Source organism: Salmo trutta, chromosome 18 (genome assembly GCF_901001165.1).
Source record: "Salmo trutta chromosome 18, fSalTru1.1, whole genome shotgun sequence".
Taxonomy (NCBI): domain Eukaryota; kingdom Metazoa; phylum Chordata; class Actinopteri; order Salmoniformes; family Salmonidae; genus Salmo; species Salmo trutta.
Genome location: NC_042974.1, coordinates 46233870 through 46251781, shown reverse-complemented (window position 1 = coordinate 46251781; position 17912 = coordinate 46233870). Strand labels below are relative to the sequence as shown.

The 17912-nt window shown below is 40.8% G+C and overlaps 1 pseudogene; it reads right to left on the bottom strand.

Annotated features, from left to right (window-relative positions):
• Positions 1 to 3920: 3920 nt before the first annotated feature.
• LOC115153386 (peroxiredoxin-like 2A) lies at positions 3921 to 17896 on the bottom strand (annotated as a pseudogene).
• Between the last annotated feature and the right edge of the window lie 16 nt (positions 17897 to 17912).

Genomic DNA, 17912 nt, shown 5'->3' with positions numbered 1-17912 from the left:
CATTATTAACCAGTTGACTAGCAAAGCTTCCCTCTCTCACCACTGCCCTTGGAAGTGTACTTACACACACACACACTGTCCCACCAGATAACCTTGTCAACCCCTCTCACCCTAGTAACCCTGTCTGTTTTGTTACGAAGAAAACCTTTAGAGATGCTATGACACTGCGTAGGCACTCCTTACTGAGATTGCAATAAGCACATTCCTAGTTGCACTGATGACAATGATATGCCAGCAGAAAGGTTTAGCTAGGATAGGATCTAGGCATAATGTTTCCGCCCCATATCATGGTCTTTCGGCAGGTAGCCTAGTGGCTAAGAGCATTGGGCCAGTAACCGAAAGGTCGCTGGTTCGAATCCCCGGACTGACTAGGTGAAAAATCTGCCGATGTGTCCTTGAGCAAGTTTCTTAACCCTAATTGCTCCTGTAAGTCACTCTGGATGAGTTTACTAAATAACTCAAATATATATACATTTGAAAATACTATGAACTAATTTGGATAGTGACTACATTTTTAATGGACCTCAAGACTTTGATTGTTGGTGAAATTTGTGCCTTGCATTACTATTGCCTTTGAAGGGGAATGTACTGTATTGTGTCTAAATGTTAAAGTAATAAGGATATTATTAATGTTTTGTCCCCCGCTCTCAGTTTGTGACTCTCCTGGTCCCTCTTTAGACTGCTCATTCTTCTGTTACAATAGAGAAGGGTAAGAAGAGTTGGCTTGCAGTGCTGCCGTACAGACCTAGACGCATGGTGGTTCCAATGTATGCAATAAGAGGCAAGGGTACATGAATCCCAATCTGATGTCAGGTTTAGATTAGTTGTGGTGATGTGTATACCAAATAATATTGTTTAAATGTCATGAAACAAAAGCAAAGTTGTGAGAACCAGGGGTCTGAAACTACTGGCCGGCTGACAAAATGTGCCTCCTAAGCTGATTTAATGTGGCCCGTGGTTGTATTAGGAAATGCAGCCCGCGGTCATAACATTTGAGACACCTGTCTTAAACCCCTGAGCTAAAATGAATCATCAATCAATTATAGGACAGCTGGAAGTAATGCTGGGACCTTTAGTTCCCGTGTGGAAAAACTGGGCTTAGTTGGAGCATCCCTGATCAAACCTGTACGGGTACATTTTTGTGGAATATAGAGGATAGATTTAACGAATAAATAGCAGAGATGTATTAGATTTTAAACTTCAGGGTGCGGTGCTCCATTTCTTCACTAGGTAGCAGTTAGTTGGTCTAACTATTACACATTTCCATTGTGGTTTTTGTGTGTCTGAGAGTTGACTTTGAATGTATTAAGTCAAAACCACCCATCAGGATGGGCCCGGTTGATTTTAGTAAGGCTCGGTCACCAAGCCTGGTACCAGATTTGTTTGCTGTCTTGTCAGGCTATAGATCACCTTTTCCTCTGTCAAAGTCAGTATAGAGCTCCACAGTTGAGGTGTCATAACCTAGCGGTCAAATGGGGATATTCATTTTTCTCATACGGGATTTTAGAAACATTTAATATAAGGGCTGTGTTTTGTGCAGGCTTACCCTAGCGTGACGTTTTGATAACCATGTACATCTCTCGGACAAGGTGACTTTGATCAATCTATTTGTCTCTATTTACTCTGATTCAAAAATGCTAATTAGCGTCAAAGTAGACATGCAAAACGACAAATACCTGCAAGCTCCTTCACGTCATTTCTAGCTGACGCTAACATTAGATAGTTAATCCAGAGATTCTTACCTTTGCCTCGATTTGGCTGGCTCATCCAGATCATCATGGCATTTGTAGTTCTTTATGATAGCCACATTAGCATTTCAGTTTTCGGGGGTAAATACAGGCGACTATTGTCTGAGAGAGATTTACATAGTTATCAAAACATCATGCCAGCGTAAGCCTACACGAATCACAACCCTTATTTTAACGATTGGAACCAGTTCCGTTTAACCGCTAGGTTTTATGGGTATTATGACTCATACTGGGGTACTCTATGGCATGCCTACCATCCCACTGTGCTTGGTAGTTGTAAGATCACGTCTCTCAATTAAATCAGATATTTAATTGAGAGACGTGCAATGAAGACATTTGTGATTCTTAAGGGTCTGTAACAAGACATTTCACTGTAATGGACGTCAGTGGTCATGAATGAATGAATCTCCTCCTCTCACAGACTTTTTATTCTATTGCTCTATTTTTAGGAATGACTCCACATAGCCTGGTCCCAGTTCTGTTTGTGCTGTCTTGTTTAGTGTGACAGTGAACATAGAATTTGGCAAGATAACACAAACAGATCCGGAACCAGGCTAGATTCCTCATACTTTTTAGTGCAAATGTTTATCATTATCCATAGACAATCAGATGCACCGCAGCACAGTGTTATTATGGCCATACAGTAAACATTGCTACATTTATGCCATGGCTTTCAACTGTAAATACCAGGGTTGGAGTCAGTTCCATTTCAATTGATTGAATTGAAATCCTGGTAGATACTGGTTCATCTGTACTGTACATAAGCACACATGCAGAGTAAACGGATATTCCACAAGTCACATTAATTCAATTTTTATGTCCATAATTGAATATAAAATGTATTTCATGAGCAAGTTGACACCATTGTAAAACTCACTCATTCACTTGCCTATTACTATATAAAGACACCCCATCGTATCTTGGGGCTTTGGGGGGTTCTGTTGTATCTTGGGTGAAATTGGCCTGCAATTGGGTGCTATGTAGTAACCAATGTAAGGGTGGGGGTGTAGGGTACCTCTTTCTTTTAAATGTATTGAAAATATGTGTATAGTTTGTATAATGTGCTTGACAATGCCTATGATATAAACAAAGTCACAGCTTACTATTATGAGTTTATAGTAAGTTAGTTATCCAGCAGCTGCTAGCTTTATTTATTTAATCACTGCCATTTAGTTGTTTTCTGGTCCTTTTGGTGGAGAGGGCAAGGAAATGTGATTAGAACAAAAATTAACCTAGAGCTAGATCGTGCTGATAGAAACATGCAAGGCTTGCGATTGATTGTACTATTAATTTAGTCAAGGCAAAGATGTGCTGTGTATCACACACAGTTACAAACCTAGCCATGGAAAAGACGGGGTTGGAAAAGCAGAGCTTCTTAAGTTTGTCATTGCTTAAGCTTTATTTGACTAGCATCTACCAGGTTATCCTCATGCAATAACTTTCATGTTAAATATATCTCTAGGTTAGCTTCGGCATGTCATAGAATATGGTCTCAGCCGCACATTGAAGGCACAACACTGAAGACAATCTATGACGTTGCTACACTCCATGAATGTTATGGATGTTTCATGTCAATGTGTGTCCATGTACGGTAACTCACTGTCGTTCAATACCAATGTAGTTGTCAGTATTGGAAGTCACTACCTCATTGTTTTTCCCCCCTCTCCATGTTTTATTTTATTGGTGGTGTTATGTCACACCTGAACTATGTAAGATGTATTTACTCAGAGCTCTAGAATAAAGTGATTGAAATGAAAAAATCAATAATTCTGAATGTTCTACAACATTGCACCCTGCTTAATGTGTTAACGGCACTGACGTTAGGGTGAGACACGCTCCGCATTGCTCAATGTTTACAGACCGCAGTCTTCCAACAAAGGAGTGGTCCTACAAGGTCATCTACAGCACCTCCTATAGTACACAAACACTGACCGTTTCGTAGAATGCCTTTGTCCAAAAGCCAGTAAAAACAGGAGGGATTGAAAAAGAAAATGAGAGCTACATAAGTAGATGAACGGTGTGACATGGAAACACCTTATGAAATGGATGTTCTGAATGTATAACTTTTTCACCCAGTAACCTGTGAAAATACTGGTGGCAGCAACACTGGCATCATTACCCAATACAATAAGCCAAGTCATCCTGTCGGTCCGATGAAAAGAGACAAGAGGATGGTGTGACGAGGTCTAGGGTTTATTGTGCTTTGCATTTTCACACATACAGATCTGTTACAGGCACATTGGCCAGCCTGGCGAGTATATTGAGGCAGTGTGTGTTTGGATATCGAACCTGCTCCCCTCGTTGCCGAGTTTACAGTCAGGTCTTCATTAATAACACAGACCACACAAAAGTCACGCTTGAGTACCTGAACAGATAACACATTCATTCACAGGTAAACATGAAACACAGAATCCAGATGCATAGAGCAGTGCTTCCCAACTCTGGTCCTTGTGTACACATTCTCATTGTAGCCCTGGACAAAGACACCTCGTTCAGCTCATTGAGGGCTTGATGATTAGTTGACAAGTTGAATCAGGTGTGCTTGTCCAGGGTTACAATAAAAATTATTACTGTTGGGGGTTCTCGAGGACCAGGGTTGGAAAACACTGGCATAGAGAACCATGCATTCCTCAAGTTGAGTTCGACTCCATTGGAGACATCAATAAAAAGCATCATCGTTGTAGATCTACTTCTCTTTCCCAAAGGATAAGTAATGTACAAGTCTTCTCACAGTTTAGTGCATGCTGTAAGGTCCCTGACTGAGAATGTCTTTATTTAACCAGGTAAGACATGAAAACACATTCTCTTTTACAATAATGACCTGACCAAGGCCTTTAGGCTATAGAACACATCTAGTTTCTACAATTTGGGAGTTTTCACATCTAGAGAAAAAAGAAGCTACACATTCATTTTCCAATGGGCTAATGAGTGCAGGAAGTTAAGGGCGTAGGAGCTAATGAGCAGTGAAGATTATTCACCTGAGCATACTAGAACATTCACATTTTTATTGAGGAAGTGACACTTTTCATATGTCCTATGATAGGTGGAGCTAGCAATCTGAGAACTCAAAGGTTAGTGCATGAGGATGACAGATACAGAAAATGCCCTTTTCTAGATCAAATGTTTTGTAATCATACAAAACTCAAGAACACTTGTATTGTTGTTTGCATAAGGTTCAGTTTTGAAGGGAATTGAGAAGTCAAATGCAGGAAATAAAAAAGTAGTTGTGTCTGAGGCCTCTATCAGTGTTGATCTAATGCTACTAACAAAAACTCAATCTATTGCACTGGCACAATTCTCTTCACAGCCTCTAAAACATCTTCATTCTCCACTTTGTTGCCAAACTCCTTCTCCCTGTGCTCCAAAAGAATACCCTGAGGAAAAAAGACAACAATTTAAAAAGGGACATACATAATACCAAACAAGCTCACAACAATGCTGCTCTCTGTCCATTCGTTTTCATTAAATCATGTTTGTATCCATATTGTCCTGATTACTAAGGAGTTGATAACAGATAAAGTGGTTGTGCCCGGTATGTGTTGGCAGTTTGAGTCTAACAGCTCCAATCAATGATTCCCAGCTGTGGCTGAGCCCAGATGCACAGCCCTGTGTGTGGTGTGGTACCTGATTCCCCGCTCCGATGACAAACACGCCTCCCAGGACAAAGCCCTCCCCCAGCATGTTGCCCTGGTAACCGGCCTTCCAGGCCCGCATCAAGTTCTGCCACACCCCCTGACGGATGAAGGCCAGCCCCCCCATCTTCCTCTGTAGTGGGCCGTAGAAGTGATGCTGCAACGGACACGAGCAAATCAATCAGTCCTTGGAGAAAATAAAACTCAAAACGAAGTCAGGCACAGACAATGGGCATATTATATCTACACCAGAGCATGTGAGCGAAGTTGAGCGGTTGGAAATTCCGCTCCTTGTCCTTTCCAACTGCCGCTCCGCACTCAAATATGTATTTTTTTAAAGCCGCTCCAATCATTAAAAATCACAATTTAACCAACACCCATATATTTTTGTGACTACCTGGACCTAATATTTGGTTTTGAAGTATTGAAACCAAACCATATGGATCTGAAAGAAAAGTATTTGAATAAACATGAAAAGGTGAATGTAAGAAGCGAACATCATTTCAAATAGGCTACATGTCATATTAAACATCATATAAACACTCTAAATAGGTGAGGAGCCAGACAGGCAGCCTAAGATGGAACGAAAAGAAATTATTTAAGCTATATTATTTCAATTATTATTTCAAGGCTATAACCTTCTGACACAAAAGTCTGGTAGGGCCATAAAGCGCTCAGCATATAAACATATACTATTGTATTCAATCATTATAGTCTAAATTGCACATATAGGCTGTGACTTACTTGGAATTAAATACAAATTTAACTGAAAAAATGACTTCGCGCCTTTGAATTCGTTTTTAGAAACATGAGTTTGGCCCGTCTGTGGCTTCAGCCTCATGCGATGGTGCCTGGAGAGCAGACCGGCAGCAGAGAATATCCTCTCTACACTTGACGAGCCACTGGGGATGCTAGACACTCTTTTAGCCACCCTTGCCAGGCTGGACAGAGATGCAGACTTGTTTTTACATTTTTCTATAGGTAGGCCTAAAAAGGTTTTTAGGCAAAATAACCCATTCAAAACAGAAAGCTCCTTGAAATGGGAGAATATGCCAAAATCAATTATAGCCAATTTTATAGAACAAACATTGAATAAAATGTTTGAGATCTGATTTTTAGTTTATAAATACTATGCTACAATGACACACTTCGTTATCTACCCAACTCGTTCCTTTCTTTTAGCATGTGCACATAGTAATAAGTACACCATCATGCTTTCGGGACACGTGTCTTTTCATATTCCACAATGATTCTTTAGTTGTGGACACTAAATCACTGCACTTGATCCTCATTTTTGTAAATCAGTTTCTTTATGAAAATATTTAGCAAACGCCATGACAGTAGCTAAACCAAGGGGCTATAGCAGCACACAAGTAGACTACAAATGCATTCTGGGCCGGGCGTGCCCTGAGCTCGTGAAGTGAGCGCTACTGGAACGAAATTGGAGCGGGCAAGAAGGCTTGAAGCTCCAGCCTTTAGGAACCTCGCTTCCTTGCTCCGCTCACATACTCTGATCTACAAATGGTTCAGTACCTCTCCTTCATGGCAGGCCTATGTAGTGATCTATTCAAACATGTTCACAGTTCTTTCAGGCCAGTGCAGATGAAGGAAAGGAAGCGTTTGTTAAACTATTGAGATACACCCATAGAGCGTCAGGTCAGTCTCACCTTCACGTCTACATAGATGTCCCCAGCAAAGTACGGTCGGAAGTCCTGGATCTCTGTGCCGATGTTCTCCTTCACCACGGCAACCAGAGGGACACCAAGCTCCTCAAGCTGGGTTTTCAGAGAGGACAGCTCAGAGGCCTCCTACACACACAATTAGAACAATTCGAAATAATAGGATGGGGCCTTGTTTACTTGGAATTTAGGCCTGCAGATTTATCCTAATGCATACAGTGGAATCTACATAACATATGGTGTGGAATATAGATTTGAATTAAGACCATTTCTGAAATAATTAAAAAAGCTGTCTACACTGTAAAGTATCAGTATCATCACTACTTCACCTCTCTGCACAAAAATCATCCGGGCCGTCGTACAGCCATGACTACTGCTCCTGTCTTCTCCCACAGAGTGTTGGCCTTCATGGTCTTCTCATCTACAGCACACACACAGTACATACATTAGACAGAGTAAATACAGTCGGAAGTTTACATACACTTAGGTTGGAGTCATTAAAACTTGTTTTCCAACCACTCCACAATTTTCTTGTTAACAAACTATAGTTTTGGCAAGTCGGTTAGGACATCTACTTTGTGCATGACACAAGTCATTTTTCCAACAATTGTTAACAGACAAATTATTTCACTGTATCACAATTCCAGTGGGTTAGAAGTTTACATACACTAAGTTGACTGTGCCTTTAAACAGCTTGGAAAATTCCAGAAAATGATGTCATGGCTTTAGAAGCTTCTGATAAGCTAAATGACATAATTTGAGTCAATTGGAGGTGTACCTGTGGATGTATTTCAAGGCCTACCTTCAAACTCGGTGCTTCCTTGCTTGACATCATGGGAAAAGCAAAAGAAATCAGCCAAGACCTCAGAAAAAAAATGTTTGACCTCCACAATTTCCAAACGTCTGAAGGTACCACGGTCATCTGTACAAACAATAGTACGCAAGTATAAACACCATGGGACCACGTAGCCGTCATACCTCTCAGGAAGGAGACTCGTTCTGTCTCCTAGAGATGAACGTACTTTGGTGCGAAAAGTGCAAATCAATCCCAGAACAACACCAAAGGACCTTGTGAAGATGCTGGAGGAAACAGATACAAAAGTATCTATATCCACAGTAAAACGAGTCCTATATCGACATAACATGAAAGGCCGCTCAGCAAGGAACAAGCCACTGCTCCAAAACCGCCTTGTAAAAGCCAGACTACGGTTTGCAACTGCACATGGGGACAAAGATTGTACTTTTTGGAGAAATGTCCTCTTGTCTGATGAAACAAAAATAGAACTGTTTGGCCATAATGACCATCGTTATGTTTGGAGGAAAAAGGGGAAGGCTTGCAAGCTGAAGAACACCATCCCAAATTTGAAGCACGGGGGTGGCAGCATCATGTTGTGCGGGTGCTTTGCTGCAGGAGGGACTGGTGCACTTCAGAAAATAGATGGCACCATGAGGAGGAACATTCTGTGGATATTTTGAAGCAACATCTCAAGACATCAGTCAGGAAGTTAAAGCTTGGTCGCAAATGGGTCTTCCAAATAGACAATTACTCCAAGCATACTTCCAAAGTTGTGACAAAATGGCTTAAGGACAACAAAGTCAAGGTATTGGAGTGGCTATCACAAAGCCCTGACCTCAATCCCAATGAACATTTGTGGGCGGAACTGAAAAAGCATGTGCGAGCAAGGAGGCCTACAAACCTGACTCAGTTACACCAGCTCTGTCAGGAGGAATGGGCCAAAATTCACCCAACTTATTGTGGGAAGCTTGTGGAAGGCTACCCGAAACGTTTGACCCAAGTTAAACAATTTAAAGGCAATGCTACCAAATAATAATTGAGTGTATGTAAACTTCTGACCCACTGGGAATGTGATGAAAGAAATAAAAGCTGAAATAAAATCACTCTACACTATTATTCTGACATTTCACATTCTTAAAATAAAGTGGTGATCCTAACTGACCTAAAACAGGGAATTGTTACTTGGATTAAATGTCAGGAATTGTGAAAAACTGAGTTTAAATATATTTGGCTAAAGTGTATGTAAACTTCCGATTTCAACTGTACATTAAATACCTCTGGGCCCTAACGTATGGCCCAGAGTTTTCCCTGACTACATAACCAAGAAGAACTCCAAGCCTGCAGTGTTACATGTACAGTGCCATCAGAAATGATTCACACCCCCTGACTTTTTCAACATTTGTTGTGTTAAAATATTGATTAAAATTGATTTGTCATTTTTTGTTAACGATCTACACAAAATATTCTGTAATGTCAAAGTGGAAGAAAAATTATAACATAAAAAAAAACATTTGAAAAATACCACACTAATATCTGGATTAGATAAGAGTTCAACCCCCTGCGTCAATACATGTTAGAGTCACCTTTGGCAGCGATTACAGAGTATTTCTGGGTACATTTTTCCACCCCTGAATTGTGCAACATTTGCCCATTATTATTTTCTAAATTCCTCAAGTTCTGTCAAGTTGGTTGTTGATCATTGCTAGACAAACATTTTCAGGTCTTGCCATAGATTTTCAACTAGATTTGTCAAAACTGTAACTCAGCCATTCAGGAACATTCACTCTCTTCTTGGTAAGCAACACCAGTGTAGATTTGGCCTTGTGTTTTAGGTTATTGTCCTGCTGAAAAGTGAATTCATCTCCCAGTGTCTAGTGGAAAGCAGACTGAATCAGGTTTTCCTCTAGGATTTTTCCTGTGCTTAGCTCCATTCCATTTATTTTAGGTCCTGAAAAACTTTCCAAAGCTGATTACAAGCATATCCATAGCATGATGCAGCCACCACTATGCTTGAAAATATGGAGAGTGGTACTCAGTAATGTGTTGATTTGGATTTGCCCCAAATATAACACTTTTCATTCAGGACAAGAAGTGTATTGCTTTGTTTTGTAGTTTACTTTAGTGCCTTGCTGCAAAACGACGCATGTTTTGGACTATTTTAATTCTGTAATTCTGTTAATATTATGGAATAACTACAAAGTTGAATACTTATTGACTCAAGAAATCTCAGCTTTTCATTTTTCAATCATTTGTAAACATTTAAAAAAACATTATTCCACTTTCATATTATGGGATATTGTGTGTAGGCCAGTGACAAGGAAATATCTTAAACTCAGGCTGTAACAACAAAATGTGGAAAAAGTTATGGGGTGTGAATGCTTTCTTAAGGTACTGTATAAAGACTGGGTTAAACTATGGATAAATGTACTTAGTAAGGAGAGCGTAACAGTTTTACATCATGTTCCCTCTTTACATTAAGCCCTTATTACTTGCGGAGGGAAAATTGCATAGGATAGGCTAGATCATAATGGTCTGCATTTAAAGACTGCTTTTCACTGGGGGTTCTCAAAGAGTTTTGCGTTTAGCGGGAGTTTTATAGCCTACCATGTATGGGCGAGGATTTAGCTTGTGGACAGTAAAGCACGTCTTACCCACATTACAATAACCTATATAGGATAATACAAAGATTGAGGCTTTCACTTGGGATGCAAGTTTAAATTGTTTGTGAACATATGGACTGAAATATATATATTTGTATGAATTCATCAATGTAAATGACTAGCTCTGCCGATGTCGAGGAAGGAAGCTGGTTTTAGCCTTGCACCGTGACGTCACCTTTCCTGAGACAAAGCAACTTTGACTGACCATCAAGGGTTAAGGTTTGGAAAACTGGTTAAATTGTTTGTCATGTCGTTGGTCTAAATTCATGGCCTGTGCAATGCTTCTATGTGGTGGTAGAATAGGAGAACCTGGGCCCTTGTACCGTCTCCAGTGGAGTGGAGGTCTGCGTCCTCCAGGTATTCCAACGAGGCCTGGGTAGCCTTGGTCAGACACAGGTCAGTATTAGCCAGGAAGATCCCTGTGATGGCTGCTCCTAAGGCCCCCAGACCCAGAGACCAAATCCCCATCTCAAACAGTTCCACCTCGAAGACAGAGGACAACACTGCAGACAAAGACAGGAGAAGACATAGACAAACATGATTATCAGAGTCGATTTACAAAATATATTGTTCTTAGGAAAGAAGAAACTGAGAGGAATCAGACCTAGAGAAGTGAGGGGGCCACACTCTGGTTGGCCACACTTAGAATTTCTCGTTTAGTCAGTTCATGGGACTTTACCGTTAGTAACTAGGTTTCCATCCAGTAAGCGACAGATTTTCATGCAAATACTCGAAAATCTGCATAAAAACTAAATGTGCATTTTCTCACGAGAAATCTGTTTCCATCAAATTGACTTGAGGATAAAAAGCTGTGCGTGATGACGTAGTGCGAATAAAAAGCTGTGCGTGATGACGTAGTGCGAATAAAAAGCTGTGCGTGATGACGTAGTGCGGATAAAAAGCTGTGCGTGATGACGTAGTGCGGATAAAAAGCTGTGCGTGATGACGTAGTGCGGATAAAAAGCTGTGCGTGATGACGTAGTGCGGATAAAAAGCTGTGCGTGATGACGTAGTGCGAATAAAAAGCTGTGCGTGATGACGTAGTGCGGATAAAAAGCTGTGCGTGATGACGTAGGGCGGATAAAAAGCTGTGCGTGATGACGTAGTGCGGATAAAAAGCTGTGCGTGATGACGTAGTGCGGATAAAAAGCTGTGCGTGATGACGTAGTGCGGATAAAAAGCTGTGCGTGATGACGTAGTGCGGATAAAAAGCTGTGCGTGATGACGTGGTGCGGATAAAAAGCTGTGCGTGATGACGTAGTGCGGATAAAAAGCTGTGCGTGATGACGTAGTGCGGATAAAAAGCTGTGCGTGATGACGTAGGGCGGATGAAAAGCTGTGCGTGATGACGTAGTGCGGATAAAAAGCTGTGCGTGATGACGTAGTGCGGATAAAAAGCTGTGCGTGATGACGTAGTGCGGATAAAAAGCTGTGCGTGATGACGTAGTGCGGATAAAAAGCTGTGCGTGATGACGTAGTGCGGATAAAAAGCTGTGCGTGATGACGTAGTGCGGATAAAAATAACTTTTGCTGTTAAATTCCCATATACTGAATAAAAAATACAAGTAAAAAAAATTGTGTTGTATAGTGTGGTCTTTCCTCTGGTCTTTCCACATGCGCTCTAGCCAACAACTAGCCAACAACTAGGCTACTTAAATGATGAAATTATTAGGGACAAAAGGGAGAGATTGCTCGGCTTCCATTTTGACAAACAAAAACATTGATCATCATGTCACCAGAATAAGACTCAATATTTGTTGGAAAGAAGCATCAAGCTAATCACCTTTCACTACCCTGTGAAGATCCTCCTAATTTACAGTACCAGTCAAAACCCTATTCAAGGATTTTTCGTTCTTTTTAGTATTTTCTACATTGTAGAATAATAGTGACGACATCGAAACTATGAAATAACACATATGGAATCATGTTGTAACCAAAAAAGGTGTTAAACAAATAAAAATGGCCACCCTTGCCTTCAAGACTGTTCATAGTTTTGATGTTTTCACTATTATTCTACAATGTAGAACAAAGGGTCACTGATCTAGGCCGTAATAATAACTGGGAGACAAGTCAAGGGATGTTTACAGTATGTGTATCTAGAGAGATATAATGTAATGCTCCTTGCCTGATTTGGGCTTGTTAGTGTCAGGGCTGGATGAGTCTGTGCTGAGGTAAAAGGCAGCAGTGTGGATTCTCAGAGAGAGGAGTCTGGCTGTAGGGGTGATAGAGGGCTGCAGAGTCTGAGATAGCCCGTGGCACTTGGGGCTGTAGCTTAGGGCCTAAACATTTGGCCATTGTGACTATGTAAACACAGCCTACCAGAGCTCACACGCTCTCTCTGACTGATACAACTCACCCTCAGCCATTCTCCGTAAAGACAACTAACAAACAGAAGCCTTTACCGTGAGCGTCAAATTATTTGTGTTTGAAAGATGGCATGGGGTGCACATACCAATGACTGTTAGGAAGTAGTGACTGAGGTTCCAACAGTAGGCTAAAGATGTTTTTATTCTCTTTTCAGAGACAGTCTGGGGACATGTAGTTTAAATGTGTATTGTTGACAAAAAAAAAAGGAAAAACTTGTTTCATTGTGTGTGTAAAACTCTCACTCTCGTCAGTGTTGTCTGGGTGAGGCAATATCAATTACTGTGAAGTTGAAGGTGTGTCCTAACTAGAGGTCGGCCGATTAATTATGGCCGATCTCAAGTTTTCATAACAATCTGTAATCGGCCTTTTTGAACGCCGATTAAATTGCAATACATGTGGAGACTGCGTGACAGGCTGACCACCTGTTACGTGAGTGCAGCATCAAAAGGACCTTGTGGCTGCAAGGAGCCAAGGTAAGTTGCTAGCTAGCATTAAACTTATATTATAAAAAATATTTAATCTTCACATAATCACTAGTTAACTACACATGGTTGATGATATTACTAGGTTAACTAGCTTGTCCTGCGTTGCATATAATCAAAGCGGTGCCTGTTAAAATTTGCCATCAAATCACAGTCTTCTTCAGCTTCACCAAACATAAGATTATTTAACAAAAGCGCATTCGAGAAAAAAAGCACAATCGTTGCACAAATGTACCTAACATTGAACATCAATGCCTTTCTTAAAACCAATACACAGAAGTGTATTTTTTTAACCTGCATATTTAGTTAAAATAAATGCATGTTAGCAGGCAATATTAACTAGGGAAATTGTGTCACTTCTCTTGCGTTCAGTGCAAGCAGAGTCAGAGTATATGCAGCAGTTTGGGCCTCCTGACTCGTGAACTGTGTGAAGACCATTTCTTCCTAACAAAGACCATAATTAATTTGCCAGAATCTTACATAATTATGACATAACATTGAAGGTTGTACAATGTAACAGGAATATTTAGACTTAGGGATGCCACCCGTTAGATTAAATACGGAACGGTTCCGTATTTCACTGAAAGAATAAACGTGTTTTCAAAATGATAGTTTCTTGATTTTACCATATTAAAAGACCAAAAGCTTGTGTTTCTGTGTGTTTATTATAATTAAGTCTATGATTTGATATTTGATAGAGCAGTCTAACTGAGCGATGGTAGGCAGCAGCAGGCTTGTAAGCATTCATTCAAACAGCACTTTACTGCGTTTGCCAGCGACTCATAGCAATGCTTGAAGCGCAGCGCTGTTTATGACTTCAAGCCTATCAACTCCTGAGATTAGCCTGGCAATACTAAAGCGCCTATAAAAACATCCAATAGGCAAAGGTATATGAAATACAAATGGTATAGAGAGAAATAGTCAACGCGTCATAATTCCTATAACTACAACCTAAAACTTCTTAACTGTGAATATTGAAGACTCATGTTAAAAGGAACCACCAGCTTTCATATGTTCTCATGTTCTGAGCAAGGAACTTAAACGTTAGCTTTTTTACATGGCACATATTGCACTTTTACTTTCTTCTCCAACACTGTTTTTGCATTATAAAAACAAAATTGAACATATTTCATTATTTATTTGAGACAAAATTGATTTTATTTATGTATTATATTAAGTTAAAATAAAAGTGTTCATTGTTCATTCAGTATTGTTGTAATTGTCATTATTACAAATATATACTGCTCAAAAAAATAAAGGGAACACGAAAATAACACATCCAAGATCTGAATGAATGAAATAATCTTATTAAATACTTTTTTCTTTACATAGTTGAATGTGCTGACAACAAAATCTCAAAAATAAATCAATGGAAATCCAATTTATCAACCCATGGAGGTCTGGATTTGGAGTCACACTCAAAATTAAAGTGGAAAACCACACTACAGGCTGATCCAACTTTGATGTAATGTCCTTAAAACAAGTCAAAATGAGGCTCAGTAGTGTGTGTGGCCTCCACGTGCCTGTATGACCTCCCTACAACGCCATGGCATGCTCCTGATGAGGTGGCGGATGGTCTCCTGAGGGATCTCCTCCCAGACCTGGACTAAAGCATCCGCCAACTCCTGGACAGTCTGTGGTGCAACGTGGCGTTGGTGGATGGAGCGAGACATGATGTCCCAGATGTGCTCAATTGGATTCAGGTCTGGGGAACGGGCGGGCCAGTCCATAGCATCAATGCCTTCCTCTTGCAGGAACTGCTGACACACTCCAGCCACATGAGGTCTAGCATTGTCTTGCATTAGGAGGAACCCAGGGCCAACTGCACCAGCATATGGTCTCACAAGGGGTCTGAGGATCTCATCTCGGTACCTAATGGCAGTCAGGCTACCTCTGGCGAGCACATGGAGGGCTGTGCGGCCCCCCAAAGAAATGCCACCCCACACCATGGCTGACCCACCGCCAAACCGGTCATGCTGGAGGATGTTTCAGGCAGCAGAACATTCTCCACGGCGTCTCCAGACTGTCACATGTGCTCAGTGTGAACCTGCTTTCATCTGTGAAGAGCACAGGGCGCCAGTGGCGAATTTGCCAATCTTGGTGTTCTCTGGCAAATGCCAAATGTCCTGCACGGTGTTGGGCTGTAAGCACAACCCCCACCTGTGGACGTCGGGCCCTCATACCACCCTCATGGAGTCTGTTTCTGACCGTTTGAGCAGAGACATGCACATTTGTGGCCTGCTGGAGGTCATTTTGCAGGGCTCTGGCAGTGCTCCTCCTGCTCCTCCTTGCACAAAGGCGGAGGTAACGGTCCTGCTGCTGGGTTGTTGCCCTCCTACGGCCTCCTCCACGTCTCCTGATGTACTGGCCTGTCTCCTGGTAGCGCCTCCATGCTCTGGACACTACGCTGACAGACACAGCAAACCTTCTTGCCACAGCTCGCATTGATGTGCCATCCTGGATGAGCTGCACTACCTGAGCCACTTGTGTGGGTTGTAGACTCCGTCTCATGCTACCACTAGAGTGAAAGCACCGCCAGCATTCAAAAGTGACCAAAACATCAGCCAGGAAGCATAGGAACTGAGAAGTGGTCTGTGGTCACCACCTGCAGAACCACTCCTTTATTGGGGGTGTTTTGCTAATTGCCTATAATTTCCACCTGTTGTCTATTCCATTTGCACAACAGCATGTGAACTTTATTGTCAATCAGTGTTGCTTCCTAAGTGGACAGTTTGATTTCACAGAAGTGTGATTGACTTGGAGTTACATTGTGTTGTTTAAGTGTTCCCTTTATTTTTTTTGAGCAGTGTATATTAAAAAATAAAATAAAATTATTATTTTTTGTTTTGTTTTTGTTAATCGTCCGATTGGTCCTCCAATAATCGGTATTGGTGTTGAAAAATCATAATCGGTCGACCTCTAGTCCTAACAGTATAATTCAGTTGCTCCTAGATGCTGATCTAAGCTCAGTGTTGCAATGATTAATGGAGGGTAAACTGATCCTAGAACTGTGGCTATAGGCCACATCAAACCACAGTGTTATGGCAGCTCAAATTTCATTAGGCATTGTCAAATGAATGACAGCAAACCTGCTCGTCTACTTTCCATTTCCTCAAAATTAAACTGATACATGACTTATGCAGGATAAGTAAACAAACCATGCGAGCTGCTCAGTTTGTTACTTTTTATCTTAAGTAGACTATCAAACTGTACTAGTCACAGTATGTGGTTATACAGTTATGCGTGACTCACACACTTCAACACACACACACACACCCTAATGCCTCAGACAACAGCTAACATGGCTAATCCCCTTTCCCCTTGTATAAGCAAGATGGGCCATAACATACAATGCTAAAAGCAGTAGGCTACACAACAATAAATCATAAGTATAGTCAATTGAGCATAGTTATTAGTATATGAAACCAGACTAAACAAAACCTTCAAGTACGGTCATTATTTTTAAACTCATTTCATTTTCAAACATCGATTCATATATCAATCACCCACTTAAGGTTTGCACTCACTCGAGAAATGCCCCTCAACTTAAGCTCATTCAATCCCAGATAGGTACTCTGTTCTGCACTTCATTGCGACTTGACAGTCTTAACTACTGCAATGTGACTTTCACTTCTCAGAGAGGACAAAGGACTAAACCCTAATGATAACAGCAGCCAATAAAGACTACCTGACAGCTGTCATGAACTGGACTTGACTGGATTCCTTGTATACCACGTAGATAGACAGTGAAAAGGAATGTTTACATTGTATAAATCAGTAGTTAAGCTTACAGTGACTGAGTGGAGAAACGGAATGTTATTGACAATGAAAATGAGGACATAGGGCCTATTGCTAGCATGACAAAGATGAAATGTCAAGTTTGCTAGTTACAGATCTAAATATTGACTGAATTCTGTACCTTCTTGTCTTACAGCTTATTTCAAACGGAGTGGCATTTTTTTATTAGGCTTTTCATGCAAACCCTTTCAAGACAATTTTGCAGAGCTCAACTCATGCCATGCAATTTGGCATAGTTAGCTAACGTTAGCTAGCCTACTTATAATGATAAAGCAACCTTGAGATGATAAAGCAACCTTGAGGATGCACTACAGACAATCATGTTGAGTGGCAAGTAGTATTATAAAGTGAGCTTTACTAGCTAACTAAATTACAGTATGCTATTCTTTGATTTATGCATTAAATAGGCCAAGTAACGTTAGAAGTCAGTAATAGCAATGACACTTGTTTGTTGACTTCACATGTGGCCATCTTACTACTAGCTGGCTATCTGAGTTAGCTAAACTAGCAAGCTAGATTTTGGCTGCATGATGATGTTTGCAAGTTAGCTTGCAAATTTAAATACTATGGGGCTGAATGCTCGCAACAACATGTTTAACAATATTTTTAATAATGTATGTAAAAAGGTATGATACTCACAAATATTGCGTTGACGGAGAAGTGTGCAGTAGAAACGTCTCAGTTCAAATTATCACAATTTGCGGTAGGCGCATCAGTCGAAACAGATAAATGGATTAGTCATTGCAGGGA